The sequence below is a fragment of the Eumetopias jubatus genome, unplaced genomic scaffold (assembly GCF_037043125.1).
Source record: "Eumetopias jubatus isolate StellerSeaLion01/CBP00866 unplaced genomic scaffold, mEumJub1_p1.0 scaffold_6, whole genome shotgun sequence".
Lineage (NCBI taxonomy): Eukaryota > Metazoa > Chordata > Mammalia > Carnivora > Otariidae > Eumetopias > Eumetopias jubatus.
In genome coordinates, this window is record NW_028274812.1 from 27,097,283 (window position 1) to 27,110,003 (window position 12,721).

Sequence of the window (12,721 nt, forward strand, 5' to 3'; positions counted from 1 at the left end):
CATCTTTAATCTGTTTTTTCCACTGCTAGAGATTCATCCCAAGGGAATACTTGCAGAAATACACAAGAGGATGTTTGTTGTGGCATTGCCTATAATAAGTAAGAAGCTGCTAACAACTAAAAATATTCATCAATAGAAGAATGGTTGCCTTAATTATGGCTATTTTATATCATGGAATTCTGTTATACAATGAAAAGAGAATGAGAACTGTGTCTACAAGTATCAAAAAAAATTAAGTCACAAAAGCTGAGCCTTATGTATCATATCACACCATTTGTGTGTCATATACTTCTATGTGCCTAAATGATCTGCGGAAGGAATCATATAACTTGTGCTTCTTTCTCTTAAAATTAATACATTCACCGCAGAAAATATAGATAAATTTAAAAGTGGAAAATAAAAACCATTTTAAAAATTAAGAAATTTCTTGATACCTGTATTTTCCACTCATAAATAACCACTGTTAACATATATCTTATATCCTTCCAGTCCTTTCTCAGGCATACAAAGATACTGCTTTAAATTTTAAAACAAGGTGCGCCTGGGTGGCTTAGTTGATTGAGCATCTGACTCTTGATTTTTGGTTCAGGTCATGATCTCAGAGTCCTGGGATTGAGCCTGGGGTTGGGTTCCAAGCTCAGTGTGGAATCTGCTTGGGATTCTCTCTCTCTCCATCTACCTCTGCCCCTCCCCTCCACCTCTCTCAAATAAATAAATAAATCTTTAAAAAAAATTTTTAAAACAAAATTCAGAAAACTTCACCAGACTCAATTAAAAGATTCAATAAAGGGTCCGTGGGTGGCTCAGTTGGTTGGGTGTTGGACTCTTGAATTCGGCTAAGGTCATGATCTCAGGATCATGAGATTGAGCCCCGTGTCAGGCTCTGCCCTCAGAGGGGGTTTGCCTGAGATACTCTCTCTCCCTCTCCCTCTGCCCCTCCCTGTCACTTGCACTCTCTCTCTCTCTCTCTCTCTGAACTAAATAAATAAATCTTAAAAAAAAAAAAAAGCTACAATTAGGTAATGGTGGCAGAACAGACTTCCTGAAACAGGGAAGGGACAGGTGGGTAACGCCGCCCCTCCCCAAGCTTGATCAGAGAAGATGGAGAGATGCATGCAAGCCTCAGGGGTCATCAGTCTCTCAGATGATTTTCCTCTTGAGAGCAGTGGGGCTTTTATAGAGTGTGGCCAGAAGCTCTCACCAGGTCCACAGGAGATAGATGTGCTTGGATGTCAGTCTTTAAGACAGATGTGTCAGGTCTGTTGCAAAACTTTGATGTAGGGCACCTGAGGTCCCTGCCCTGGCCTGGCTTTCAAGGGCCATACACTGCCCATCCCCTGACTGTGCCTTCCACCTGGGATAAAGAATCCACAAGGCTAAGGGCACATGACCACCCATTGCGACTTCTCTGGACCACCATGTTCCATAAATTCCCTGTCCAATCAGCCTGAGCTTGGGTACATCCTCCCAAGATCCCAATGTGTACTGTTAGGCCTACATGGTAGCCAGGGCCAGCTGTTTGCCAGGGCTCAGGCCAGAGCTTGGCGTGTGGGATGAGGTGTGCACACAGGGTTGCACAAGGTGTTGGCAATACAGGAAGGAGCCAGAGGTGGGAAAGGATGGGGGTGGGTTGGGAATCAACATTCCATGGTTTCTAAATTCAAACCTGTCCTTCCAGATTGTTAGGAAGCTATATTTGGCGAAATAGGATAGAAAAGATATTATTTCAGTTTGTTGCCTTGATTTATAACTTTTACATATTTAGAATGTGTTATTTGGCCTCCATTCCTAGTCTCATCACAGGCTCTCCAAATATTCAGGTATAGGTCTGTTGGGTGTCATGTTTATTTTTTCCATCAACAAAATTTTACTGTATATTGACTGTATATAAACATATAAGATAAGGAGGTAAATTTATGTAATTATCTAGAAGAATCTCAGGAATCATCTCCAACATGTTTGCTCCATTTTTTTTTTTTGATATCTCAGGGGAAAACTATTTCAGCTTAAGATTATCTGGATAATTGATTTCACCTTATATTCCATTTTTATAACTATGTGTTAGTGACGTGTTTTACAGATGAGCAAAATGAATGGCAGAGAGACTTAGTGTGTTTTCCAAAGACATAGAATTAGTTGCAAAATCAAGACTGAAAGTCCAGCTACTTCCTGGTCCAATTCTCTCTCTAAAATGTTGCCTCAGAGATCAATCGAGAGGGCTGAAATCTGGCCTACTGCTCTGAGACTTTGGGACAGAGCTAAATACCTTGTAGAATCTGCATTTAAGGGGATGGTACCATCCGGACCCTTAGAAGGGGACTTCATTTTTTTTTTTTTTAGGATTTATTTATTTATTTTAGAGAGAGAGCCTGCAAGCTCGCAAGTGGCGGAGGTTGGGGGATGGGGGGAGAGGGGTTGAGGGTGAGGGGCAGAAGGAGAGGGAGAGAAACCCAAGCAGACCCTGTGCTGAGTGCAGAGCCCAATGCGGGGCTCAATCTCACGATCCTGAGCCGAAACCAAGAGTCGGGCGCTTAACTGACTGCACCACCCAGATGCCCAAGAAGGGGACTTTAAATCCATTAGACCATTACTTAACGAGGCACACTGAGAAAGTATCTCCTCCCCACCTTCTCCTCTTGGATTATCTTCACTCTCTGATCTCTCTTCCCTTTAGAAGTGCAGGGCGGGTTTCTCAGAAGACTGCTAGTCTGGACCCATTCTAGTCCTCACTCCACCATGGGGTAGCTGTCCTTCAGGTCCCAGAACTTCCCAAATACTCTGGCCGGGAGAGCCAATAGCCAGCATATTAGAACCCCAACTGGGTTATATCCTAGATTCCCTAAGTAATCCAATGCTTTGGTCCTGGTGTTTGCAAGATGCAATATGGGCGAAGCCCCAGAATTTCTTTAGTGATGTCTTCATGACATTCTTGATAGTTGGAATTGTCCTTTTCACCCCAAATTACTTATATTATGCTTTGATCAGTAAATTCATCTCCAACATTGCCATTAAGGCAACTAATAACATAGGTCATATGCTGTTTCATGAGTTTTTAGATAGCTGAAACATTAGGAATCATAAAAAGCACATTTCATTCTTTTTAGAACATGATCTCAAGAGGCCGTGATGCTTAAGTTAAAAGACCACAGGCTTTACTAAATGGACTGAGCAGAGTCCTGGCTACCAGTTCTTCTCTGTGAGACCTTGGGCATGTTGTTGAACCTCTCTGAGCCTCAGTGTTCTTATCTGCAGTGTGAGAGTTCTGGTATCTGTGTGTTAGGGTTTGGAGAAGGAAGGAGTGCAGACTATGCATGAGAATTGCTTGTCATAACTCCTGACTCACCGTGGATACTCATTAAGTGTGCTTCTTATGAGGTCATCACCTCCTTCCTTATACTTTGTAGTGCCCCAGGGAAATTTTGAAATAGATGCTAAGCATATTTGCCTAAACTTGTATTCTTTTGAAGCTAGAGAAGTGTCATTATCTGCCAGAACAAGTTGCTGGAACTTGATGTCTAAGAACATTCTCAGCAGGCAGCGACCACAGCTGGGATGGAACGCCCATTGAGAACCCCTTCACCCCCTTCTGCAGACCTCCATCCTTGCCGCGGAGCTTCATCAAGGACCGCTTTCCCCCTCAGTGTCCAGCTCAGTCACATAGGCTCCACACCAAATTAAGCCAGGCTCCCACACTCCCGGCTCACATCACCTTGTCCCTGGGCACCTGTTTGCCAACCAGGAGGCGGGGGTGGGATGTGAGCTGGGTGCCATCACCACATGTGCCCAGAGCCACTTCTGCCTCTGACCCTGCAATTCAGTGTGGGGACCAGCCTGCTGAGCCATCATTTTTTGTCTTCATGGTGTTTGCAAATTTTGGGTTTTGTTGGTCATCCTTGCCAGTGGACTGGGGTAGGGGAGTCCAGCTCACCCCGGCGCTTTTAACAGCTTAGGTCTCTAGAAGAAAGGTTAGGTGTCTTTATTTCTTCCTTTCAAAAGCCACTGGGCTTTGCTCATCATTTATATCCCAATCATCAGATACCAATGTATTACATAAGTATCTATTGAATGAATAAACAGTTCCTTTCTCTGGAATAAACCTTTTAGTACGTTTATTTATCTAGAACCTATCTTTCTTTTAAGGTGCATTTTGGTCCCACTTTCTTCGTGAACTGTTTCCTAAATTCTAAGAGTGGCTCCCAATAACCCTCACCTTTGGATAATCCTCCCCTTTGAGTGTGGGTGGAACCTGTGATCTGTGATCGTGTCACCTCATATGGCCAAGGACAGATGATCTGGGTGGGTGCAATCTAATCAGGGGAGCCCATTAAAACCCGAGTTTTCTCCAGCTGGCCGCAGAAGAAGTCAGAGAGACTCCAGGGTTAAGAAGGTCTCCATGCAGTGTGGCTTTGAAGATGGCTTTGAAAATAGAGAAGCCCCGGGAATAGCGAGGGGCCTGGCTGACAACCAGCAAGAGAATGAGAACCTCAAAGGTACAGTCACAAAGAACCAAATTCTGCCGACAAGGTGAATGAGCTTGGCAGTCCGCTCTTCCCCCAAGCTCCATATACAACCCTGGTTGGACTGGGCTGACTCCCTGATTTCACCTTGGGAGACCCTAAGTAGAGAAAAGTCTGAATATTAGTGTGAGCCCTCCAGGACTTCAGAGCTTCAGATTTGTTGTTTAAAATCACTAAGTTTGCGGTAATTTGTTATACAGCAACAGAAAACTCATATGCCTGCTTACCCATAATTCTCTTTCCAGCTCTTCTCTGAATGCCTACTCAATAGGTCTCCACTGAGCACTTAGTCATAAATACTTTTTAATGCTACTTGTTTTCACGTATATTCCAGTATGTGCTGTTCTCCAAATTAAATTGTAAACTCAAAGGAAACAGAGGTGAGGGTCTATATTTCTTTCTAGTTGCCACAAATCCAACTGATAAAGTGCTTGACCAACTCATAGCTATTTTAAAAGAAACACTGCTTTACATCTTGGGAAAAGTAAAATAGCAACCCTCTTAAAAGAAATTGAACTGCAAATTGCCGCATCATTTGTAAACTATTTTGTAACTCATAAAGTAGTTTGGAAGCACCAAACAAATCCAGAAGAACCCATAATTAATTTTTACCATTTGAGATCTCAATGATTTTTTAAGTCCTCTAGGATTCTCCAGCTATATGCCAAGATCATATAGGATATGTGATATATTTCTGTAAGTTTTGCAAATGACATAATCACGAATTTATTAAATTTCTCAAACCAGAAATCTGTCACTGGCTTACTAAAACAGAGCATTTCTATTTCATATATTGTGTGTGATGCATAGGTGTATGTATAGGGCAACAGGATGAAAGAAAGAATGAAGAGAAGAGACATCTTCATGTGAGTCCAGTGAATGGAAACAGCGACAACAATACAATAATGGACAAGAAAAGTCATTTTGCTAAGCTCATCCCCAGAAAAATCAATCTGCAAATTTGTCAGAACAATTTGAAGTTACCCTTGTATTCTATTTAACATTCTATGTGAGTTTTAAGAGCCAACAGGCTTCTTTCAACACTCTCTAATTCAACGCTAATAAATGAATAATAAATAATAATTAATTAATAATTAAATAATCAGTGAATAAATGAATAACCTTGGACTGCTGCTCCATGCCATCTCTCTCTGCATCACAGAGAGAGCTGAGTCAGGTGCTGATTCCCTGAGCTGAAGAATGACTGTTTTGTCCTCAATAGAGATACTAAATATTACCTAATATTCATATATTTAAGAATATATTTTTCTTTCTAATCTCTATCCTTATGGCAATCCAGTTTATTATTTGGCAGTCATATTTCCAGAAATGAAGAGCTACGGAGTCTAACAGGTTAAGTGGACACTGTAGGAATACAGAGAAGTACAATGCTTCCCCCGGAGGTTTTGCCAGTCAGTTGGAGAGATAACACAGGGACCTGTATGGAAGCCAGAGACAAGACCAAGTGGTCTCTGAGAAGCCAGTAGGGGCTGGGCTGAGGTTGTCTCACACAGTGGCTCAGTCGTAAACGGGAAAGAACTCACAGAAATCTCCAAATAAGACGAAATGTCCACATCAGCAACGGATTGAAATGTGTGAATTTTAAATACAAAAAAATCTCTCCCAAACCTTGATGGTCCCTTCAATTTGTTAAAGAAAGAAGTCTGTGTGATTTTAAATACAATTTTGTGCAGCCTGGGTTCAGGCTTTTCAACCCTTTCCCTATCTTGCGAGTGTATTTTTAAAAAAGTGTATTTTAAGAGCACATCTGACACATTGAGGTCTTTGCTGAAGATTTATTGGAAATTTTCCAGGCTGAAATAACCCTAGAATATACAACGTGCATTTTAGTGATCGTCCCAGGGGCACAATAATCGTCTTTGTACTGGAGTGTGGGCGGGGAGAAGGAGAAACGGAGCCTACTCTGCGGTTGGTTTGGAAAGATAAGTAGTCTTCAAATATAGACCAGCGACGGGATATGCTCTACAAATTTCATATATACCCCAATAGATTAAGAATGTGCACACTAAATGTGAGTTTTAGGTGTTAATTGGGCAGACTCTGCAGCCCAATGTCCGGGTTTGAGGCCGGTTCTGCCACTTCCTAGCTGAGTTGTCCAGGAAAAGTCACTTAACTTCTCTGTGCCTCAGTTTCCTCATCTGTGATATAGCAGCAATAGTTGTCCATTGCTCATGGGACTGTGAAGATAAGAGAAATTCATGGGTGCTTGAAGCAGGCACTGGTACATGGTAAGGGTTGGTTGCTATGATTATTACTCGCATGGTTAGTTGCCATTATTATTATTCGCACGGTGGTTAGGTGCTGAGACCTTAGGTCAAGAGAGTTGGCCTGGGCTTTAATCCCAGCTAACCCAACTTGCTGGGTGATCTTAAACAATTCAAACTCTCTGTTTCAATACCTGTATTTGCTATGTAGATGTAATCATTGTATCCACCTCATAGGATTGTTCTGAGAATAAAGTAATTCATACATATCATGTACAAAGAACAGTGCCACACACCCTGGAGTACTCAATAAATGTTAGCGTTTATTATCTCTAATTAAGTCTTGGGCTCCAGATGACATGATTTGAGCTCAGTATTTCATTCTCTACCTATTCAATGATGTTCAAAGCTTGGAAGTTATGTTGAGATGTAACCACTTTCTATAAAGAGTGTATGTTTAGGCTAACCCTTCATTAACTCTATTTCCTTGTTTGTTCCAAATACTGTGCTTACCTAAGAAATCACTGATCCTGGAAGGGACATAGCACAGACGTGGTGCAAGTAGACTGGGGCTTGAGTCCCCTTATTTACTAAAGAAGTCTGGACCAGAAACAAATTTGGAAATTTCCAGGGTAGTATCTAAGCCATGAGAATAGTGGCTAAGACGATTTACTTACTAGCTCAGTTTCAGTTTTTTTCACCTCGCAATGGGCATAATAGTATTTAACTTGCAGATAGTCAGGAGAATTCAAAGAGATATCACATGTAACTCACGGGAGTCCTTGGGTCACAGCAATTTTGAACAAATGTTAGTTGCTCCTACCCACTGGAAGGCTATCAACGAATCCCTTTTGGGAAGTTGCCACACTGGCCCTAGGGAGGGGTGTGGCATTGGAATTTAGGTAGAATGAGGTGAAAGAGAGCCCTGGGCCTGAAACCAGCCCCGTCTCCCACTCTTAATAAACACAGCAACCACTCCAGGGCCCAGAGTGCCGCCTCCCCTCTCTGTTCCCACAGCCCCAGGCACAGCCCCCATTAGCAGGGCAGTCTGCGCGGGCATCAGCATCACTTGCCGGCAGAATCTTCCCCAAACCCTGAGCACTGAGCAGGTGGCTATGGGGCCTGTCCTCCGTGTTCCTATACTATTTCCCGGCACAGTGCTGTGTGCCTGAGAGAAACTCAATAAACGCTTCCTGGAGAAACGAATGTGATAAGCAGTGCAATGCAGGAATAAAAAAATCCAAATGGGGAAATAATCAAAAGTAGCAAAGGGAAGACAGGTCAGGTATTAAGTGCTTGTTAGTGGCCAGTGTAAATGTCAATGTGTGTTAGCAGAATACTCATATTTTACCTATCAAGTGAAAAAAAAAGCCAGGATAGAAAGTTATAGTGTGGAATCCTAATCTTCTAAAAACATATGTATATGTAATATACTGTATATGCATGTATATGTAGGAGTGTATCCATGTAGAAAAAAAGAGTAGAAGTAGAAAGAAATGTATAAAAATATTAACTGTGTTTCTCTCTGAGTAGGTGACAGCGCTAGGAGGATTCAACATTTTTCTTTCATTTTCAATAATTAAAAATTGTATCAGAGTTTGAGCAGAAGAGGGAGGCACTCCAATTCTTCTAACAGGTGCAGGCAGGGGCCAACCAGCTGCTGAAGGCCCCTGCAAGCAGGGCACGTTTCATTCCAAGTGCCATGGGCATCGCTGTTTTGTTAAAACCTTATGGAGCAAAGTGATCTGTATCTTTCAACATCTCTCTGGCTGCTCTAAGAGGATAAGAATGGACATCAGAAAATCAATGAGGAAGCTATTACAGTAGTCCAGGTGAGAAAGGGTGGTGGCTTGGAGTAGGGTAGTGATAATGAACTTGCAAAAGCCGCATGGATTTGAGGTACATTTTTGCAGGTGGCAGCTGAAGATTTTCTGATGGGTTGGATGTGGAGCAAGTAGATAGAGGATGGCTTCTAAGAGGCTAGAAGATGCTGGTACCATTTATTAATATGGGTAAGACAAAGAAGGAGGTGGAAGACACTTTGGGGATGAAAGAGCTCAGTTTGGGTTGTTTTATGTTTGATGTTATCTGTGAGACATTCAACTTGAAGTTCAGAAGAGAAGTCTGGCCCAGAAATAAACTCAGAAGTTTCCAGCATAGTATCTAAGTCAGAAGTAGCTGAGGTCATCTAAAGAGAGAATGCAGAGGGAGAAGAAGGTGCCGGGACCGAATCCTGATGAACCCCACTGGGTCAACCACAGGTGCTAGGGAAGAAGCCTGTGACAGGGTGGGAAGAAACCAGAAGAATATGCGCTGGTAGGAGCCAAGGGAGGATCTCAACTATCGGAGTACACAGGGAAAAAGTCTAAAACAAAAGGTCAAAATGTTAGCAGCAATTGACTCTGATTGAAAAGAAAGAAGCAATTGTCTATGGGTGATGTATTCTTTATACTTTCTGTCTCCCTCAGATTTTCTAAAATAATACATTTATAATCACAACAGAACAATAACATTTTAAATAAATAAATAGGCTTTATTTCTGAATATCAAAAACGTATTTTTTAAAACTTAAAGATTAATGATTGATTATGGGGATTTTGCATTTAATTTTTTATGAGGAATCGACTGATATTGGGGTTTTTGTATGAGAAAAATGATATACTAAACAATATAGAGGCGTTTAAAAATTATTTTTTAGGATGGTTTCAGAGTTATAGAAAACTTGTGATAGTACAGAGTTCCCTTAAACCCCTGTACCTAGCGTACCCTATTGTTGACATCTTACACTAGTATAGTACATTTCTGTAGTTAGGAAACCGATATGGACACGTTGTTATTATGTTATTATGTCTAAAGTATAGAAACATTTTAAAAAACCATACTATATGGCTATTAGTTTTTCTATGGATATTTGATCAATTTTGTCTTGCAAACGCTTATGCTAGAAACAGTATTCTACTGCCATCTACTGTTCCAAATAAGTATATATTTTTCAATTTTGAGTCTTCGAGTTTTTTCATTTATCTATACTTTCGTAACATTTTAGAGCTACAGGTTTCCTTGAAGTTTATTTTTTAGCCACTTCAACAAATAAATGAATATACTAAAGTTCAGAGAAGCCGAGTCTCATAGCTACTGACAAAACCATCCCTCCCTCCCTCCATCCATTCATCCATTCATGTATTTTTCAATTAATTAGCACCTGCATTAGAAAAGGTGCTGGGGATACAAAGACAAATAAGGCATGGTTACTTTCTTCAAGGATCTCACTGTCTAATGGAAACACAAAACAGATTACTATAAAATGACGTGATTACTACGCATGGTTCACGTGTTCTCGGAGCATAGAGAAAGAGCACATAGTTACCTTAGGTTGGAGCTGGGGCTAGAGGGAATATGCCAAGATTCAGGGAAGTTTTCTGGGGGCCATGGGGTCTGAAGCAGATCTTTAAAGATCAGTAGGAAATAACTAGGGGAATGGAGAGGGGGCTAGGAAGAAAGATATTCCAGAAATAACATCAGGAATAAAGGCAAATATGGTATCATGAATGTGAGGAAGAAAAAGACTGGACTAAATCACCCAGGGAGAATGTGAACAGTGGAAGAGAATGAGAAAGACAGTCAGAAAAGTAAGAGGTGAGAGCACCATGGCAGCGGGAGGTGTGGGTTTCCAGGAGGAAGTCATCAGCTGTTATCAGAGTCATCACTCGGATATTTTTATTAAGAGCTGTTTTAATGGAGTGGCATGAGCAGAATCAGACTGTGATAGGTTGGGGAGAACCTAAAAGATGAGAAGGAAAGCAGAGGGGACGGATGAGGTTGGAGAGGCAAATGGGCCAGGCCACAGAAGAATTTGTGTGTCACTTTTAGGACTCTCATTCTTGAGAGTAGAGGCAATGAAGAATCAGTAAGGGGTGCATCATGGAGAGTGTCAGATTCAGATCCGCATCTAGCTGGATCACTTTAGTGGTCTTGTGGAAGATGGATTAGGGAGAGGGGAGTGTTCAGACTGGAGGGGGGAGAGCAGTGAGGGCAGCTGTGGCAGTGAAGGCCAATGACCTGGGGCAGGCGGAGGAGTGGCAGAGTGTGCATGGCAGAAATACCTGGGAGCTAAGGTAACTGGCAAAACTTTAAATTGCCGGATTTAAATTGGATAAAAAGGATGATCCTGAAGTTTTAATTTTGGTGGCCAAGATGATGGAGGTGGTATGGGGGCTATGGGAAGAAGATAACGGTGTAGAAGAGAGAGCAACTTGAAGTCTGTCCAGGTTGATGCTAAAGTGGTTGGGGGAGAATCTAGGTGGCACCAACTTTGGTGGCTGGATGCAACATTCTGAAGCACAGAGGAAAAGTGTGTATATTTGCAAGTCATGAATATATAGATAGGGGTTGAAATCATCAAAGTGGATGATGCAACACAAAGAAAATGAACAGAAGAGTGATATGGGAAAGAATCCCAGAGAATCCACCATTGGGTGAGGGCGGGGGTCAGAGGAGGGCGAGCACGTTATGGAGTGGGTGCAGAGGTTCATGGAGACCCAGTGAAAGAGAAAGAAAAAGCCAGTCCCTTGCAGTTGGTTACTGTTTTGGCAGCCAATAGCTAGGCCATGATAATCCAGTGCTGAGCATGAGTAACTTCACAGAATATTAACATCAGACAAGGTCACTGTGTCATTGTGATAGAACAGAACAAAAACAAGACCACTCCGTAATCATATCTGAACACAGAAAGAAAAAAAAAAAAAGAAACAACCCACCATGTAACCACAAAATAAGATATCATCCTTCCTGATATAGCTCGGAACAAAATACCCACATCCCTGAACCCTTTCTAAAATCACCTGACATAACCCTAATCTTGTGACTAGGCTCTCCTAACATTCTCTCTCTGGGAAATCCCCAGAGTTACCCGTGGTGTGCCAGGTGCTATGCTGCAGAGTGAATAAATCTAACTTTATTTGACTATAGGTGTGTTTCTTTTAAAAAAAAATATTTAATTACTTATTTGACAGAGAGAGAGCACAAGCAGGGGGAGCTGCAGACAGAGGGAGAGGGAGAAGCAGACTCCCCACAGAGCAGGGAGCCCCACATGGGGCTCAATCCCAGGACCCTGAGATCATGACTTGAGCCGAAGGCAGCCGCTTAACTGACTGAGCCACCCAGGTGCCCCAGGATAGGTGTGTTTCTGATGACCTTTGAGCACTGGGCTTTAACAACTTTATAGAAGCCAAAAGAGTAGAAAGTTTTATGGAGGAAGACATCACAGTATCTAGTGGAATGAAGAGGCCAATGATGTCCATTGAATTTGGCAAATATGAGCTTAGACCTTTGTGAGAACAGCTTTGGTAGGATAGTGGGGGTAGATGCAGGGGTGTGCTTTTACTAGCTTGATGGAAATAATTATGCATATTTCTTTCCAATTCCATGCAGTGACCTCAGGTGGCAGCTGGAAATCAGCCTTGGGAGAGTTTTACACGGTAGAAATTGGCAAATGCTACAAATCAAGGATTTTGGAGGGTCAGGAAGCTGGTAAACATTTACCATCACACCACTGGGTAGACTAGACTGGAAGGAATGGGAGGGGAGAGAGTAGAGGCAATTAGACGTTTGCAGGAACAGGGGAGGAGAGAGCTGCCACAAGAATTAGCGGTAAAACACAGGGTCGGTGAGAAGTCAACTTCCGACTGCCTGATTTCCTGTCCCGTGCTCATTCTACCTGCACAGTGATTGCTTCGGTTTACTAGTGAGAGCATGGCAGCCTAAATGGGACCGTTTCATTACAGTTCAGGAGAGAATTGGCAGTGGGTTGGATGTTTACAAAGGCAGAGAAAAGGGAAGAAAGAAGGAAACTTTTGGAGGAATATTTTCCAAAGTCTGACAAATGGTTATTATGGTGAATAGCACTGGCTCTGGTGACAAACGGCCCAGGCTTTTGTGTGATGTGTGTGGGATTGCCACTCAGGGACCGTGTGGTTTTGA